We start from the raw sequence: 20451 nt of genomic DNA, 5'->3' as shown, positions 1-20451 counted from the left end.
AAATTGCAGCCCTATTAAAGAAGTCTAGGTTAATTTCAGGGTGTTATTGCTAACCAAATAACCACTGTATATACAGGGTATAATGCAGGCACCTGGCTTCTATCTTCTTTTCTCTAGGAAAATGGACTAGACACACACAAGAAAAGGTTCAGTGACCATGCTTCCTCCAAAACATCCACACATCAACATGCATGGGCATCTTTACATGCATAGATACACTCAAACCACGTGTTTTTCTTCTTCTTCAGCAACACTAGCACAGCATCATTAGTAACAAGAATTATCTATCATCTGGAGCCCTTTAAAAAGGTCAAGATGTAGGTTTTTTCCCTTGGAATTCACAAGCATTGGAGAATTGTCCCATATAACAAGAAATCTTGCAGTCTGCAGAACTCTAGTCAAAGCATGTATCTTATCACTGGTTTTTGGTAACCAGTGAAATAAAGATAACACAAATTACTTCATGAGAGAAACCTTCAGCAATATTTCATTATGTATGACACATAGTTACTTAAAGCAGCCATCTGTACAGAAAAGTAACTGTCAGTGACTTATAATAAGAATTTTCTTATGTTGGTAAAAGTGTTTCAGAGGATTTTATAATACAGGCATTTATTTTGACAGAGTTAAATATAGGAGCTTCCTATACTTTGACAAACACTGAAAAACAAGTATCTGTGCATTGGGTATCGACTTATGTCCAGATAAAGGTTATTTTCCACTTTTGTGTTAAAATTTGATATTTTTTTTTCTCTGTGCCATTGTAACAGATCATTACAGGTGTCCATGCAAGTAGTGTTTATTGTGAGCAACAGCGCTAACTCATTTTCCTCTCTCTCTCAAAATAAAGTACTTGGTACTTTATTTGGTTTTGGAAAGGCTCTTAATGAAGCATGTAGCTCTGGTAGTACAGTGTGCACAGGTTGTGGCTGAAGAAGCCATTTCAATTCAATGTGCAGTTCTTGGGCTGGCTCATTGATCTGATTAGCTCTGGATCAGATCGTATCGAGAACCTTTCTGCAGTCTATAAACATAAGTGAACTCTTTACTTTGCAACATCCACAAAGTAAATTTACTTAAAAAAAATGTACTTCCTTCTTCAGACACTCTTTCTATTTACCTGTAGTATTTAAAGAATCAATAAAAATCATAACTTGGACATGGTCCTAGCGCTTCTGTAAATATGGGATTTTCTGCTCCCATGAGACCCCAGCTGCAGTGCTACATCCAGCTCTTGGGTCCCCCAGCACAGGACAGACATGGACTTGTTAAAGATGGGCCAGAGGAAGCTCACAAGAATGGTCAGAGGGCTGCAGCGTGTCTCCTGTGACGACAGGCTGAGACCCTGGGGCTGTTCATCCTGGGGAAGAATAAAGCTCCAGGGAGACCATTTATCAGCCTTTCAGTATATGAGAGACTGCTTAACAAAGTCGGTAGTTACAGGATGAGGAGCAAATGTTTTAAAAAGAAGGAGGGTACATTTAAACTGACTATAAGGAACACAGTTTTCATTATGAGCATGGCGGGATACAGGTGGAACAGGTTGCCCAGAGAAGCTGTGGATGCCCTATAATTATTAGTGTTCAAGGGAAGCTGAATGGGGTTTTGAGCAACCTGATGTGGGGAAATGTATCCCTGCCCATGGCAGAGGGTGGGAATAGACAACCTTTAAGGTTTCGTTCACACCCTGGCCCTTCTCAAACATCTCTGTGGTTCTATGATACATCCACTCTCTAAAAGCTGTTATATGAGAAGTGCAATGGCCATGTTTTTCCAAAAGACAGTACAACCAAATCCTTTTTTCCTTTTTACCTGTTGGCTGTGTGCTCTGTTAGCTTATTCTACAGATGCTTATGATTCCTAAAAATATTATTAGTGCAATTAATGAGACTGGGACACAGGATAACACTGTTACTGTTCTGTTTTGTTTGTTGGGGGGCTTCTTTGCTACTGTTTTGAAATATTTCTTATTCTTCACTGTTCTTATACAAACCAAATTCTGACTTGCATTCAATAACTTGCTGCACAGTTTCCTGTCAAAAAGATACTTATTGATGCTGATCTCTCATCAATTGCTGGACCTGAGCACCAAGCCTGAAAACAGAAGCAAAGTTCTGCTAATCTGGATGGCATTTAACCTGGATATACATTTCATCATCTTCTGGTCATTAAATCATCTTTCAAGTAAATGATGCTTTTTTGCTGGTAATGGACAATGCTTTAATTAGAACATTGAGATAGTTATTCTGCACTTTCCTTGTGCTGGAAATGATTTTAACAAATTAACTCAGGCTACTTAGTGATAATAGCACTTTTTTTCCCCCAGCCTTCCTATTGTTTCTTTTTCTTTCAAAATCTGTTTTAATCATTTTTCAGTTGCTTCCTCTAAACTAGCACCATTTTGATTACTGAAACAGGCCATTTTCTCTTTATGGTTCTCTGACAAATCTGGACTGAATACACATTCCCAGCATTAGTTTTTGTTCTTTGGAACATTTTTAAAAAAATTGAACTGCACATTTTCCATTATTAAGTAAATATAAACAAAATAAATTAAGGCAAATTAAAAATGACAGATACCTTTCAAGCTAGCTTTTTTACCACTGCTGCAAAACAACACTTAAAACCCCATTCAGCCTGGCTTTGAACACTTCCAAGGGTGGGAAGGAAGCAGACTAAGTCACCTTGATTATTTTTTTTTTCCTTCATACCATCAAAAAAACATACCCAGGAAACCCCTCCCTTTCATCTTCAGGAGTATTTACATGCAACACACAAAAAGAAATTCAAAACAAAACAAAACAAATGAAACAAGACAGAAAGGTAGACCATTCTTATGGATAAAAAACAGCCAGAGTATGGCAGCTTGGCACAAAGGATAGATAAGGAAATTGTGGAAGAAGCAGCTCAGGTGGATGCTCACACTGTTAAGCAATACTTTAGTTCCCCAAACTACTTTCAGTTACTGATATTGAACAGTTATCGCTGTCAATAAGTGACAAGTCAAGTTTTTTCTTTAAACTGCAAATGAAAACCCTTAAGTTAATGACAGCAGTTTCAGTGTGTTCCAAAGAGCTGGTGATTATTGTGCTATTGAGCAGAATCCTTATTCTTTATTCCTAGGAGGATAACTCCAGGGCACTTGTATCAGAACGTGTATTTTTGTAGACAGGAGTAATGTACATCAAAGGGCAGATGGCAACACAAACTGCTTGAGCCTTAAACCCCAAAACACCTGAGAACTGGAGCTGGTGTATAAGGCATCCAATTACAATATTGTATAAGTTTTCTACTCCTTACTTAAATTGCTTTCTGCTCCTTGTAATTACTGTTCTTTTAGAATACAATAGTACACTTCATACAGAGAAGGGCAAACAATGCTTTGCTAAAATATATTTGCACCAAATTTATAATTTTGAAGATCTGGATGAATTTTGGTCTTTAAATAAATGTTTGCCTAAAAAATACATGACATTCTACAGATTTATCTGGCCAGGTACTAAATCATCAAAACTTGTAAGCACTATCAATTATTCAGAGTGACTGTGATAGAAGCATGGATGCCTGAAGTTATGAATTTATGGCATAAATCCACCCAGCTAAGAAGCCTTGAAAGGACAATAAACTCCTCTGTGTTTTGTTGGGGAATTGCAGGGGGGCTTGAACAACTATTTACTGGCATTTGGGTTTCTGAAAAAAGACCATCCATACCACCTTACAGTCAAATCCAGATCTATTTGGGAATAGAGTAGTCTGGTAAAAATAAGCATTTTCTTGCATCAGAGGAGCGATCAAATCCCACCAAATATATATCTTTCAGGTGTCCAATTCTTTCTGCCATGTTTCCTGGCAAATTCTCTCTGTTAATCTCCAAACTGGGCTATAGCAGGAATGTTCTGACCTTCACAAATTAGGCTGTATAGACTCTGAAAATTTTGTTTTTCAACAAAATTTCCATGTAGAATCATAGAATTATTCAGCTTGGAGAAGACAACTAAGAAAATCAAGCCCTATATCAAAAGGATTATAGAGAATGGCTAAAAAATTCCACTAATAAATAAATAAACCAATGTTTATGAAACCACTGTAGTAAGTACAGCATATGGTTTACGACATCTCACATATACCAGGGCGCTACAATTTTAACTATTGAAACTTTAATAGCTTCTTGGCTAGTGTTGTACTAAAGTGAGAATTGGCACAGTTCTTAATTTTTCACTCCTTTTCAGGAGTATCTCCAGCATGCCAAGGCAACAGAATGGATAACCTGTCTAACCAGACACTTTGCTCAGATTTACACTCATTTGTCCCAAAAGGAGCATTACATTTACTTGGTACATTCCCATTAAAGAGAGGAGGGCATAGCCTTGCCAAAGATCTCAAGTCTTCCATGGGCTAGAAACCATGATGTGCAACTGCCTAACAAATAAACAAGAAATATCCTGTCTGGAAAAACCCAGGTCTTTTCTTCCTTGGTATGAAAGTTTAGATTCTTTGTTAATTGTCTTTAAAAATATCTCCTGATATTTAATATTAATCTGTGCACTTTTACTATTAATCAATTTTACATGCTTTATTAATCCTTAAGTCTAAAAGCTAATTTGTGTCAGCATTTTTTAGTATGTCCTATAACCTTTTACCAGAATATTTGACTAGTACTTAAATTCTGCATACAACTCAAAGAATTAATTTATTTTTACTATATTTAAAAGTAAATAATCCCTAATATGACATGGAATGCTGTTAACTCATATTTAAGCAAAGCAGAAGATATGCAAACAAGTATGTAAATATCAATATTTATTTTATTAGCTTAGAGGGTCATTTTTTTATTAGTTCTTTAATAAAGTTATTCAAATTTGTATCCTATCTTGAATTAGGTAGCATTGCCTAATGTTCCTATTCTATGGACTTTACATCACCACTTCATTGCAAAACACTATTCATTATAAATTTATGTGGATCCAGTTGCAGGGGATGTCCTTATTAATTTCCTAATTTATCTTCATGGCAGGGATTATAACCATACAACAAAAGATAGTGGCACTAATGCATTTGGAAGTGATAAAAGGATCAGATCACAAATGTCACTTTTGAAAATATTATCTGTGCAGTCAATTCCATTGTTTGATACAGGGAAACTGTTGTCTTTGTTCAGTGCAGACAGTACAGACAAAAAACTGTATTCTTTTATTTATGATATTCAAATTCAAGGCAAATGCTGTGTCTGCCATGAGCAGGTTGCATGGGCTAGTCACATGTATGAGACTCATGAACATGAATAAGATTTCATGAGAAAAGAGACTCATGTTCTCATAAGATTTTTTCTTAAAAGGAACAAGATTTTGGCTCTTCAGCAAGAACCAAATCACAACCAAATCACATTTCATAACCAATCCAGAAATATATTGATAGAAAAACAAGAAATTAAACATTCAAATAACTCTCATCAGAAAACAAAATGGCACAAAGAACCTAGAAGTTCAGAATTAGAAACAACTTTTTAAATGCTTATAAATATGACCAAAGCCCAGATTATCATAGCCTAAACTTGCAAAAAGGGTATTGTATATTCTATTGAATATTTCCAGCTTTTACCATTATTTCAGTATGCCTACATAAGCCTAGTGATGCTTTCACCTAATTCATTTGCCTCTCTGCTTAGAAGTAGGATGAAACAATAATGGCATTTTAAGAATCATCCCAATTTTAAGGAGAGATTTACAGTATTATCTTTTAGTACCTGGTAAATGGAAGGTTCATCAAGCCATTATTTTTGATATGACTGGAATGGCCCAATATAGTCCAGCTGTTGAAAAAATACCAGCATAAAGTAGGAGATTTTAAGGGGAAAGGAAAGAAGAGAAACTATTATATTTTAAAGGAAACCTTAAGCTAAATGTGACTATTCTATTCTTGTTACTGGTGTATTTAATAAAATACCCTGGGAAGTAGAACAGCAGGAGATACAGACTATGTAGAGACATTGTCAGGGAAAAGGATGAAGAAGACATTCTCTTGAAATACCATCAGCCAAAAAAAATTGTTTACCTTAAGGATAAACAAAAATGTTAAAAACTCCAATCCTTCTTGAACAAGGGTGCTAAATTTGTATGTTTCCTGTTTTCAGCTGTATTTGCTCAAAGTCAAAAGAGATGGCAAATACTTATATTTATAGCCAAATGTCCTGTGTAACACAAAATGTTATTGTATTCCATATCTGTGCCCAAAATTGTTACTGTCTCTCTAAGACCCAGCAGCTGGAAATGGAATGGGGGTGGTGCTGGTGCATTTTGAGGTTGGGGTCGCTCAGGTTGAAGCTCTCCTGCTCTTCCCCTTTTATTCCGTTCTTCAGGGAAAGCTGAGGCAGCACAAGGAAGAAGATCCCTTTTGTTTTCTTTTGTTTTTTTCCTGAGGGTGTCGCTTCAGGCAGGTCTCCAGAAGCTGCATTTCACAATTTTAAAACTGCTTCAAGGCAAATTCTGCAAATACCAGTCTACAGCACCACTCCATAGGGTTGCCTGTAACAAAGAACAAGAATTTACAAATTCTTAGATTCGGAGAAATGGCTGTATTTGACAGCAGCTTAATCTTTAACTACGAGAGTCTTTAAATTATTTATAATCCTTTTTAGAAAGAATCTTCATAATGTTCAAGTCAGAGAGGACTACACTGTACTGCTCAGAGAGCAACAGATCCACAGTTCCCCTGGGAAAACTGGGAACGGCACAGCTCCTCCCCAGGCATCCAAATAGGTGCCAGAAGTAAGCAAATGATGCATCCAATTCCTGCCCAGCATGCCTGGCATTCACTACCATGGCTCATGGAGCTCATCTCTCTAATGTCCTTGGAGCAATATGCTAGCAGAAGGGAGGGATGGGAGAAAGAGCTGCACCTTCCATTGTAACTTCTTTCCTCTTGCAAGAAATAATGAATCTCACTGTCCTTCCAGACCTTTATACCATGCAAAGACCGTGCATCAGCTTATATTCACTGCTCACCACAAGGTCAGCTGCTGCTGGTGTCTGGGACTGACAACCACCAGCAAACACTGACTTTGCAATGACTTCTGCTTTAGCATTGTAGTCAAGCCCACAGTATGCGCTCAATAAGCTGAACATTCCCTTCTGTTTTCATGAGACGTGTCCCTAATCTTGCTATTTGTGGAGAAAATACTTTTAACATTCAGCCACAGAAAGTCTGTTAGAGATTATCACTTCCATAAGCATCTCCCCAAGAGCAGCAGGGTGTGGGGTGACACAACTAGAGCTTCCCAACAGGAGAATTCCTGTGAGGAGATTCTCTGCCTCATAGGAATGAAAATAAACCTTAAAGAAACTTCTGGTGTGAAACTACCAGGAGGGCATTACAATAAAGAGGCTGAAACCTAGAGATGATAAAAACAGTTTGAAGCCCTTTTGCATATTGCTTTCAGAGGGTAAAAACAGAGAATGAGTCATGAAAGCAATCCTTGACCCTATTTTGTTGGACACTGCTAGAAGATGTAAGCTATGAGGCCTGCAGGTCCAAGAATAATTCAAAATAATTCATTTTTGTAAATGACATATTTCATATCAGCTTCAGTTTTTACATTCACAAGCAATGGAATTGTAAATAATTTTTAAAATTTCATAAAGGTATTTGGTTTTGTTTTTAATTGGAAATTCTGCCAGTCTTTCTGAAAGGTCAAAGTGGAGCAGTCTAATTTTTTTATGAAATTTCTCTTCAGATTGCCTCATTTCCCCAAAAGATTTCACTTTAAATGAATCAGCATTTTCTAACTGAGAAGTAATCCCTCAGAAAGATTCTGTCCAGCTCTACTCAAAACGAGAAAGTCTTTTAACTCTTTAGGAGGGACTGCCATCAAATCACACCAGGGTAGCGTGCTCCACCAAGCAGCCAGTGGTGCTGCAGCTGAGCCCATCCGCTGTGCGTCCTCCACCCCTCACCAGCCATTCCAGGGGCCTCTCCCTTTGCTGCCCAAAAACAAGGCACTGGAAGAGTCTTAAGATGAAGAGCACCAGCCTGAAGCAGTCAGACGAGGGGTTGGCAGGGAGAGGAATCTCTGTGTTTGTTAAGTTTCGACACCACTCAAAAGCTCTCCCTGGAATGGTCCTGCTGAGGTGCTGGCTGTCCTAACAACAGAGTCGCCAAGAGGGGAGGAACTTTCCACACCAACCACTACTAAAAAGCAAATATAGATCAGAAACCACTGCAAACTGTTGCAATATCTGTGAAAATTATCTGAAAAAAAGTCTCAGAAGGACTACAGAAACACCCAGAGGAGATACCATATGGCAGGCTGTGGTGTCCCAGAAAAGAATTAAATCCTGCAGGTTCTACACAGAGGTAAGTAGAAGAAAGAAGTCTATTCAATTTCAAACTCATTAAATCTTAGGACTACATTTTAATCTGTTAGGAAGTAATAACTGTAATATCAATAAATGCATTGATTCAGCCTGATGCTGGCCTTTAATCTCTGCTTTTCCAAGAATGTGTTAGCCACACAATTCCCATGAAAAGGAGCTGAGGATTGGCAAACTCATGCTGAGTGAAAGTATTACACCATTACCATATGAGTATGCCTTGAGATCTGAGCAACAACACATTCATTGGCAATTCTTACTTTAAATTTTTACTTTACATCCTGAATAGAGTACCTTCATCCAGATTTTACATCTTTAGGTTATATTTTTTCTTTCTCTGCCTGCACTACCCACTGCAGTGTCATAAAACACAAAAGGCCTTTAGGTCAAAGGCAGAATTCAGTGTTATTAAAATATGGAATGTTGTCTCCTTCAATTACTGCTCTAGAAAAAACTTTGAAGTATCTTAAATCTAGAAGCCCAAAGCCTGATTTATATCCAAGTATATTTAAACTAAAAATCACTTAAAGCACTAATTAGAAGCCTGTGCTAACCCCATTTTTCGATATATTATCCCCTTGTAATTAAAACTAATCATATAACAAGTCAGTAATCTAGTCTCAATGTCTTTGTGTGATTTATTTGTTGATCAACTGTTTTTCACGTTTCTCACAGACTTAAGCACTTTAGTGTCTTTAACTCGAAGTCTTAGAGCAGGAAAGCTTTCATCTTTCTTCTATGATCATTCAGGAAGTAAAGGGGAATTTCACCTGATCTTTTTTTATCTATTTCTCTCCTTTGCTTTATAACAAGTTTCTGTATTTGTCCTTTACCTGGGGAAGCGGGAATGAGCCAACCACTCCCTCCCTCCCAAAGCCCAACACCTACCTGCGCCCTGAGATAAGAAACCTTCAGCAGAATCTGAGTCCCAGCTCAAGGATGGATCTCTGCCTGCCTAATTAAACTGTGGGCAATGAACTCTAAGCTATAACTCTGCTCCTCACAGAACAGCAATTCATCATTTTGCCTCGCTGCTCGTGTTATCAGGACAAGCTTTTGTCATATGGTACATGCCAGTTTTTGTTTTGATCGTTGACTTTTAATTGAACCATAATGCCATTGCTGACAGAGTTTGGGAGGACTGAAGTTATAAATCATAAATCCATAACTAAAGCCCTTATGCTCTTAGAAGTGTCTGAATGTTAAAGGAGACTGATGCTATTTGGTTTTCCAATAAAAATGAGCTGCTATAAAATGTCATGGCATGAAGACACAATAACTATTTATGTAGATTTATAAAAATAAAATAAATGTAACAGGTGGCGAAATAAGCCACCTGATGAGTAAGTTACGATGAACCCTCTTGGAGTAGTCATAACTTCTTTAAAGTATTTCAGTTTATATCCTTGCAGATCTCATGAATTTAGAAATGCTTCAGTGATTTCAAACAACTGACTATAATGAAAGGCAATTTGCAGTTAGTAAGAGCTTTTTATGGCTACTGCAATTAGTAAGTGAGACCAAGCAGAAGTCTTAAATAATAGCTCAACTCCTAGATATAAAAAACTGTACAATTAGGGTATATATAATATATATAACATTGCTAGACAAAGGAGTGATAGCAAAAAAAGCTGTACTAACCATCAAAAGCCATTAAAATCTTGCATTTACCAACACAGAAACCTTCCTAGCCCTCATATTGCAGTGAAGCAGTATAATATTACACTCAAGGCCCCATCCTACCAGAAGCATGGATAGCCAGGGAAAAATCCCTACAAGTAGAAGATGAGGAAGAGGAGAAATCTTCCTCTATTACACAAAAGATCCCCGTTTTTTTTCATTCGTCTGTTCTCACTGTTAACAAGGAATTTTGCATATGACCATATTATTTTTTTTAATAAGACACAGGTATGTTAATTGTGAAAGTAGAGTCACTTCCTAATTTTTACGTGATCATACCCTTGTTTTCAATTCTATGGCATCTTTCACTTGAATAATTTCTGTAGGTATTGTACAGTTACTATAGTTTTAAAGAAGCACTTAACACATGCACTATAAAGCCACAGTGCCCTTCTGCATCTTAGACCTCCAGCCTATCTCTCTCTATGATGAAAACCTGTTTTCTTATACAGCCACAGAAGTGAAACTCCATAAACATTATGGAAATAATTTGTAATCAGCAACCATTGTAGAAAACCTTAGTTTTATTACGTTACTTTTAAAATTAATTGAATCACACGCATAAACGTGTGGCAAGGCTTTGGCTTTAAAGATAATTTCTACTTAGAAAATTTTCAGTGAAAAATTGGTTAAAAATCTCAAATTAGCATCAACCAGAGTAGCTGTCATCTAAGTACTCCTATTTTGCATGCCTTCTTATTTAAATAAAGTAGCATCTAAAATTATTCTACATTTCATCTTTGCAGGTTTCAGGTCACAAAGTCATCCTGCACACAGCTTATTTTGCAATATGATAGCCGATGGGGTATTGCTACGGTTTTAATCTTCCTGAAACCGCAGTTTTGAAATTAGAGATATTTATCACTCCATTTAACCAGCAACAAAGATATGAAAAACTGTTTAGTCAGTATTTCCAGAACTCAATCACACGATCGCGACATGTTCTTTCCAAGCATTAACAGACAGCTCACCAGCTCTGTCATCTAACGCAGCCCAACGCGATTGACAGGATGACAAATCTTTTCCTGAGGAGTTTGAGTCACATCAAATTAGTCACACAGCGATGTTAGTAACATATAACCTGCAAGGATGTAATGTCTTTCTGATTTTATACTTCCCGTGTTGTTATTCAGTCACTGCCGCGCAGATGCAGATAGAATGTCTTTTTGATTTTAAACTACTCCTGCTACCACTCGTGCAAGGTTTGATAATTTGTTCTAAGCTAGGGCAAAGAATTCACATGACATCTGAAGCTGAAGATATTAAAATGTATCTAGCAAAAACTAATTTACACAAATATTGCGCTATTTATTATACACCAACCTCATTATACGCAGAATTCTCTTTGGCTTCAATCTACGGGATCAGACCTCAAAGGCAGGATTCTTGCAATATATATTCCAGATAGTCTATTATAAACAGATTATATGAGAGTCTTATTCAAACCTGGCCTTGCAGAGCTATTTGGAGCATGCTGTTGAACTGATAATTCGACTTACAGTTCTGGCGGCTTTGCTCCCAAACAAATTCATAAACCAACAAAAGAAAGCATAAAAACCATACTGTGATCTATTTGCCCCACCAGCCATTCTGAGATATGCAGTTAAAGCACAGTGTCAGTCTCAATGGCATTGTAGGTTACTGGGGATAAGTCTTTCTGTCTCTGCTGCATGGCCAGGCTTGGAATGTGGCATAAAGATACCCACCTAAAGCCTGAGAAGAACATTTTTTAGTTCACTTTCAGAATAAAAGGAAGGAGTCTTCCTGAGGTTTCCCATTACTCAACATGAATAGCCTCAGTTTCAAGTACAGAGGTAGTCACCACTAAACAGAAAAAAATGGTAGAATAAGGTATAGCTAAAAAATGCAAATTTAGGTTGTTTGCTGTGATTGCTATGATATCCAAAAGTACATAAGTATCTTCAATTAATTCACAGATGTGCTTGTCATTCTTAGAGCTCTGCTCTCATTATTTCAGGAAATATTTTTACAACACAGAACAACAAAAGCTCTTATTTATCCTTTTCGAATACAAGTCTTACCTCTGCTAGAGTGCTCAGTTTTAAGAATCCCAAGTACTGCTGCGCAGCGCCATAATCACAGAGAGCATTTCAGCTTCTCAGTGCTGCCATGCACCAGGCTAGAGGTCTGGAATCTACCCTTGATAAAATTTCCTACACATCAACCTGTGTGACCCCAGTGATTTTGGGGGATTTTTTTTTGCAAACTCAAACTGATTTTATAGGACAATAACAACAATTTTTGCTGGAGTCTTTCTCCCTCAGCAGTTTGTTCCCATACCTCAATCATGCACTCCGGTACACAGCACCAGAACATATTACCTTCACATTTCAGTGACTGAATTTGAACTCTGGATCCTCATACATATTCCCTTTCTCTGTGAAGTGAAGCATTCCTTAATATGCCACTACTCCTATAGTCTGGAGAACCAGCACCTCACATGGCAAAAACAAGCTTATCTTGCAGGCTTTTTCAGATTGTGGACCCCCACTCCTATGTACCTACATTTGTCATGGAAATTTAAGGAATTGAACATCTTTGAGATCTTAAACTTGCTATTGACTTTGGCTGAAGATGACAGAGCAATGAGAAAATATAAAAGAGGTTTTCATTGGTTGACACACTAGCTGACAGAGAAGCTGGTTTTGTTTTTGAAAAATGGGTCTGGTACCAAGTTCTGTGAATAAGAAATATGAAACATACTGAAATATTAAAAAACATTCTCATACTTCTTTTTAATAGTAATGGATTTTAAATTTGCCCCACACTTTCTTTTTCTCTTGAGGTATAAGGATCCAGAAGACTTGTTTTTTTTTTTTTTCTCAATTAGCCATTGACTTGCACTTACTGCAGTGAGACATTAAAACTTTCCTTTATACCACCTGTTAAGTATTGGATTTTAAAAGAACTTTACTTACAACACTGATTTATTTTTCATTGAGGTATTCTCAATCCTCCAAGAAGTGTGCTAAATCTTGGTGTCAGTTCTTGGACTCTTAATGCCTCTAAGCCCTCAAGACAATCATAGCTATACTTTGAGGCTTTACCAAATCCCCCCAAGTTTAGAGCAGAATATACTGCTGCCAATTCAAATTCTTTATCTTCTCCTATAATTCAAACTACAAATCGCTACATGTCAATATAAACAATTACTGTTATTTGCTCACAAAAATGGGTGCCTCCAAAGTTAATTTGTATTTGTACAAAAATATGATTTCTATTTGTGTGTGGACTTTTTGATGGTGCTCTTGATACTCTGCTCTTAAATTATGTATTAACTCTTTAGACAAGTAGTCCCAGTTTTTCTTTATTACCAGAGAGGTGAGATCAGGGATGAAAAGAATGATTTTGCCAATAACTACTATTTATATTAGCTTAAATGAAAGTGCATTTCATCGTTTATGCTTCCATATGGCATTGTGGATCTGCATAATAATTTATGATAGCCATGATAAAAAGGACACTCTGTCATAGTAAAGAAATGAAGCCAATTGCTGAGACAGATGTAAACAACATCAGCAGCATTGAAGACAGCTCCTACTGTTTTAGTCATTTATATACATCACTTTAACAGGCAAATTCCCAAGTTAAGTTAAAATAAGGCTGAAAAACATGTTAGGGTTTTTAATTCATGAAACTTTATATTTAAACATAACTTCAAAATCCTCTTAACAGTTCACCAAACAAAAATGTATACTCACAGCATAAGAAAATTATTTTTTCCTCTTTTTTTTGGCACTGCATTATTTATAGAATTCACCTAATCCAAATATTTTGAATGAGATCTCTTAGTCTTTGTGCAATATTAGTTAATCTCAATGTTTTCTTCCCTATAACAATGAAGATAGCCTGGACTTGTACAGCTGACCTATATAGGTTTCACTGCTTCCCAAATTTTTAATTACTAATTTTCAATGCTGCACTTGTCCACTCTCTAAATAACTAAAAAAAAATGATAAATAAAAAATAATAATAATAAGAAAAAATATTCCTGGGTAACCTTAGCTAGTACCAGCTCCTCGTACTGGACCTTCCTTGGCTGGCACCAAATCCCTCTGCACATATTTACAGCTGGACTTTCAACACTGACAGTGGGTTTTTATCTTCTCCTGTGCATTTATTCAGATTTTATTCAGCTCTTATATTTTTAAACACAGGTAAAACACAACAGGGCCTTTTCAACATACCACATTAGTCATCACATGGTGGTAATTATTCTCTGGGAGTAGCAAGTTTTTTACCATTATTACTGTCCTATGTCTAAAAGTGCCTGCAGGTAGAGACCTATCTTGTATTTGAGTCAGACATTATTTACACGTTATTTACAAGTTATTACTGGTAATTATAATTGTAGTCTTCCCATTTCTTATGTTCATCTTCCCATACATCCAGCACTCTGTGACTACATTAATTGCCCTTGTCAGTCCCTTTGGCTGTGTCAGCCTCTCCTTAAACCCTTGCTGTGACTTTGAATAAATTTTTCCTTATCCCATCTTGTTGTCACAACAATAATAACCCTCTTAGTGGCAATATTTAGGAGAATGAAAATGCACTAAAGAAGAAAATAAGACTAATAATTTGGGAAATAATGCTATGTTGATCCTCAAGAGCTGCTTTGTGTCTTAGTAACTTAACAGGAATTAAGACAACAGAGCAAATCACTAGGAGCATAATAATATCAATGATAATGAAAGGTTTGTATAATCCCTCAGTAAAAAATGTTACCAAGAGGAGGTAATTTTTTTTTCTCTCAATGATTATTTTTTTCTTTTGCACATTATGTTTGCAAACTGCTCAGAGGGAAACAAGTTCCAAATTTTATTTCAAAACCAGAATTTTCAAACACCTACTCAAGAAAGAGAAGTTACAGAAGAAAGAAATCCATGTCAAAAAAAGATCTCATTTTTCTATGTTTAAATAAACACTAAAGAAGAAGAGAACATTCTATAGAGGAAAAATAACCAAAACCAAAGTTTTGAAAGAAAAAAAAGAAAATAATGTTATGTTTTGAATTTTTATTATATTATTTTACATTGATTCGGGAAAAGACACATATTCTTGCAATTTTGTTAATGTGTAACTTTAATTTCTTCAATGGATTGTTCAACACAAAGAACAAGAACATTTTTAAATAAGAGTGAAATTCTGTGTGTATTGCATGTCATGCCACAAGACAGAAATATGACATGACACACTACATTAACCTGCCAAGATACCATAACTATTACTGTGTGTTTTCAAATTTTGATTTAAAAACCATGAAGAGTTAACAATTCAAATCCTAACCAGATAAAAAATTACTTTTATATCAGCGATAGCTCTGGGGATATGCCTATAATTGAAATGCTTGGGTTTTGAACACTTTGACATTATTACTCAATGAAATGAGCATGAGAAATTGTTCATCAAAAGCAGAGAGAAAAGAAAAAAGGGATTAGCATTTTAAAACCTGTCCCAAGAGTTTGACTTAGAATGGAGGTATTTTCATAGCCAGCTAGAATTTAACTCCTTGTAGTTTCCAAATGACAGCTCTCATATGGTTCATGGAAGAATAATAGCATTTTTATACGTTATATTGTAATTATTTAAAATTTATTAATACTTTTACTATTAAATATTATTTATTATCTGATTAAATGGAAAGGCTGTTATTCTGATAAAGCTAAAATTTTTTCTTCTGATATTTATGCAAGAAAGCGATTTAGGCAAGGTTTTACAACTACATTGCCATGCTAGTACAGTTTCTTCTGCTCTTGCTGTCCTTCCAGATTCTTTTCTCCCCTCTTAGCTTCCTTCTTTATTTCCTTTCTTATTGCCTGATTTTCTCTCCCTTATCTCTTCTCCATATTTTTATAATTACAAGTAAATTCCTATAAAACTTAAGAAGACTTCAGATAGATCATTGCTAATATAATTACAGTATGGAGAGCATAGTGATGTTTGAATGCAAATTAGAGTGAGTTTTTACAGTTCATTAGAAAGACTCGGGGATTGAATTTAGTTTAATCAAAGCTTGAGTGCTCCCAATATACACAGCACATACCCAGTGAAAAAAAAAAACCTTAATACAGGCTCAGAGATTAAAGATGAATGTCGTGCTTTGCATCCGTTCACAGGAGTCCATCCAGGGCGCACCACAGGTCCTCATACCTAACGGCCTAATGGAGCTGAATTAAAAATAATTGCATGCAATTCAGTAATTTCCAAATTAATATATATTACTCCATTTTTCTTCCTCCTTTCTGCAATAGTTTTTCACACAGGCAAACAGGTACTGGGGCAGCTGCTCGTCCCTCATCCTGCTGGTGTTTGCCAGGCTCCCTCCTGATGGCAAAGAAGAAAAAGAAAAATCCTGCAGCATTTTTCACTTTATCCGACCTAAGGTCACTTCAGATGCATTTGGCACTTTAGCTGGCAGAAGAAAAGATGCATCCCAACTCTGATTCCCTGCTAGCACTGTCACTGTCTCCAGGTTTTAATGCACCCTGGGAAGGTGCATTCTCGGAAGGAGAGCCCCTGGAGATGCAGCTCCATGCTCCTATAAACTGTGAGCACTCCATGTGCACACTGTATAGAAAACACAAAAACACATCTCTCACCTGCTTATTGGAAAAGCATATATATTTATATATACACATCTATATATCCTCAAGATAATCAACCAAAACACTGAGTTCAATTCCTCCCAGAAAACACCTCTGTGAAAATCCCCTATGATCTCCCCCTGGCTGCTAGCTTCCCACTTAGATTGGGTCTGCAATGTCTAAAAATGTTCAAGGTATTAACCCAGCTGATAAGACTTTGTTTAGTGTTAAAAGTTAACACAAGTCTCATGCCATGTTAAACTACTTGCTCTATAGACTTCACAGAGTACTTTTCTCAAATTATCTTCAGATATTGGAGTAAAGAGGCGAGAGGAGGCCACAGAACATGCAGCAGCTCAGTATACAGGGCCTTACTGGCACACATCCACTGGCTTCCTTGGGATGGGGAATGGGGGAATGGGTTGCTGCTGCAAAGATCTCTGTAAGGAGGTTACACTAAGGCATTTGTGATGCAGGACATGTATGTGAAAGCACATGCCAGCTTTGCAAAAATACAATGAAGAATTCACAGTTTAGTGTGGAAAGTCACAATCTGTAGGAGAGATGGTTGATATTAAAGAAGGCATTAGGTCCAGGAAGAGTGAGGAGAATACTGGCCCAAGTGTATTTGTGAACCACAGATGGCCTGTGGCTGGTATTTCCTATGGCTTCTTGGACTGCCAGCTGCATTATCCTGGCTTTAATCAGTTCATCATCTATACAAAGTGGGCTGGGTTTTCCACTGCTTGAAAAGGCCTGGCATGGCTTTGTGTTAAGTTTTTGCTGCCGTAAAAATAGGATTTGATAATGGAAAATTTGACACACCCTTTAATTATAGGGAAGCAAACAAAGCACTTGGAGAAATGTAAATGCAGCCTAATAGTTATTTCTTCATCTCATTGTTAAAGAGTCAGCTGCCATAATGGCAAACGTGGGCAATGCCTTAAGCACTGTGTCTTAAGTGTGTCTTAAATATGTCTTAAGCAGAAAGATCTGCAATTAGGCTTTTGAAATGTTCCTCATTTGCCTCTCTCATGGGACTTTACATGTGAAGTCTTGCAAAATGAATCAAGGGAAAAATGGGGTAAGCGTGATTGCCGGAAAAAGACACCACAAAGAACACACTGAAATTACCAGACAGGGCACAACTTAATTGAATTGTGATTTGTTGGTCTTGTAAGCACTCTCCAGGAAGGAATGTCATGTTAATCAAAAGCTGTCCAGCTTCACCTTCTTTTTAGCAGGCAAACTTTAAATAAGACACTTAAGGATTTTGATTTCCGAGGGGTATTGGATCACATTCACCCACAGGGCATTTAAATATAAAATCCTATTTATATGGAAATTCTTTAGTATTCATGTAAAGTGGATTTTTATAAACTGGCCATTCTATTCTAGTTTTCATGTTGCTAAAACATCTTAAAAATGGCAGAGTGAAGGAACATATATAACCAGTATAGGTTGCTCAGGTAGACCCCAGACTTTCTTGGGGCTTTCCTGTGAGTTCTTGAAATGTGGAACTGCAAAGTTTAAAAATTGTCTTTCATAGAAGGACCCAGGAAGAGGACAGCCTCAGAAAAGGCTCTTTTGATTACTCTGGCCTTAATTAGAGAGATAACTTATACTGGGGAAAGTTCATACTATGTTACTCAAAAGCCGAAGGAAATGAGAACATGGTTTTGCTACAGAATCAAACCAGTCTTTTTTTTTATTTTTTTTCCCCAGAAAACTCGGGCCAAACAGTCAAGAGATCAGAAAACCTTGATGCCTCAAGATGTTTTTGAATGCCTGAAATGCTTGGGTGTGTCCGTGGTGGGAAGGGCAGGTCAGGCCCTGTCCAGGAGAGACAGTGAAATGCTCCAGCCCAGAGCCTGGCAGAGCTGTCCAGCTGATAGCTAGATCTGTGGGTTTTTGTACCTTTTCTGCCTTTCTCTCTCTTTTTCTTCTAATTCTCTTTTCATGGAACATTTTGGGTGACTTAACATCTTATGGGATTAAAGGTTTATAGTTATATGGGTTGAGCTATAGGTTAATAAGTGTTTTATATTGAATTTGGTGTTGTATTTAAACCTTTGCTAAATTTCCTTGATTTTCTTTATTTTGCCAGTAACCTTTTGTGTAATTTTGACATCTTGAGTATGTCTGGTTGGTTTTTTCTCCTGTGCACCAACCCAGAGTACAGGAACCTCAGTTTGCTCCCTGATACTTGAATGTTCTGGGGTGTTAAAAATACTTAATTTCCAAATTTTACCTTGTCCAGCTTTTCAACACTATATCCTTTAGACATTTGTAGAAGAAAATGCTTCATTATCAGGGCACCTCTGGCTGCAATGAGGAAATGTTTGCTGTGACAGGGGATTCCTTTTGATAGCAGTTTCAATGCAAACATGTAATCTGGGATGGGGTACATTATTTTCACTCACCCACTGTGAAACTCATTAGAAAAACCATATATATATATATATATCTGTGCTGTCTCTCACAATTTTACTGGCAGAGTTTGAGCACCAGCACAGAATGCCACCATCCACACTTATTAACATTCCTCACCTCCAGAAATTAATGCCAGCACCTCAACTCTCCTTGCAGCCATCCAGTTTTAAGTATTAATACACCAAATAGTTGGAATCCACCCCTAACCTCCTCTTTGGATTTAAGAACACACTAATTCTACTGAAAGACTGACTATACCTTTTTTTTAAACATCCCTCGAGCTTTGAAGGCAGCAGAACATATATCCCAGTTCTGACTGCTGGAGCTTTGCATTAATCTAAGTGGCCAAGAAGATGAAACCAGTGTAATATGATTAGCAAAATGACAGAGAGCAGCTGAGGTGATTAAGGGAGAGAGTTTGGTGTCCACATGTCTCATACTCAGCCCTAGAATGTTGCAGACATGATAGTGGATTGCTTTGAAAAATCCTTGCAATGTTTGTTTATTTAAACAAGTTGCCTGTAATAGAGCAGTTCCCTGGAAACAAGTGAGTGTTTCTTTACATCTTTTATCCCTCCAAGGCTGAAATCACCTTTGAGCAATAATGAAGTATTGCAGATTGTGCTGGATGTGGAACAATACACAGAAGTGGCCATTTCATAAACCATCTATCTTGTAAGCACACATTATTACAGAAAATTACATCATTTATCTGAGTACTAGTAGCCTTTCTTGTAATAACACTGCATGGAAAATCAGGTATTCATTCAAGTGTATTTGTGTCACAAACACTGAAATTTTTCTTCTAGATTTACCGAATAAGTTTAAGAGGTTAGAGAGAAAAGACAAGTGACTTCACAAGTTTAAGCTCCTTGGATAAAAGAGACGTTAATATTTTTAGTCTTTGTTCTGGAATTAAATTGACAAAATGAATGTAAATGCTTGTCTTTGCTAATATTGTGTGATCATGTCATATTTGAATTTACAGTATTTTTAGTATTTAAATTTGGCCACAGTAGGTTCACAACTGACTGCTACAGTTCTTGTTGTCTTCAAACTATTCTTACAGCTCATCTCTTGCTTTTGTCTTTTAGATTGTTCTCTAATACATTAAAATAAATAGATTATTTTTCAACAGTTATGCATTATCTCTGATTGGACTGGCAGGAACTGTACTATTTTCATTTCAGTGAAGATTAGTAATCTTTGGTATCTTTTCCCTTTTGGTTGCACATATCAGTATCAACCAAATTCTGCTGCATTATCATAGCTAAGTAAAACAAGGTAATGTGTGGAAACATATTCAATGCAGTTCATTAAAATTATGAACTCATGTCACTATTTATAATTTCTGTATATCTGTATTG

At 36.7% G+C, this 20451-nt stretch overlaps 1 long non-coding RNA gene across 2 annotated transcripts in view; it reads left to right on the top strand.

The window, feature by feature from the left end:
- The window catches only part of LOC131579349 (uncharacterized), a 70775-nt gene extending 50625 nt beyond the window's left edge, over positions 1-20150 (top strand). For both annotated transcript variants that reach the window (XR_009277683.1, XR_009277681.1), the window contains one exon: positions 18377-20150. This is a non-coding gene — a long non-coding RNA (uncharacterized LOC131579349). The remainder of the gene's footprint in view (positions 1-18376) is intronic.
- Positions 20151-20451: the final 301 nt, after the last annotated feature.

Source organism: Poecile atricapillus, chromosome 4 (assembly GCF_030490865.1).
Source record: "Poecile atricapillus isolate bPoeAtr1 chromosome 4, bPoeAtr1.hap1, whole genome shotgun sequence".
NCBI classification, from domain to species: Eukaryota; Metazoa; Chordata; class Aves; order Passeriformes; family Paridae; genus Poecile; species Poecile atricapillus.
This window is presented reverse-complemented; position numbering and strand designations above follow the sequence as displayed.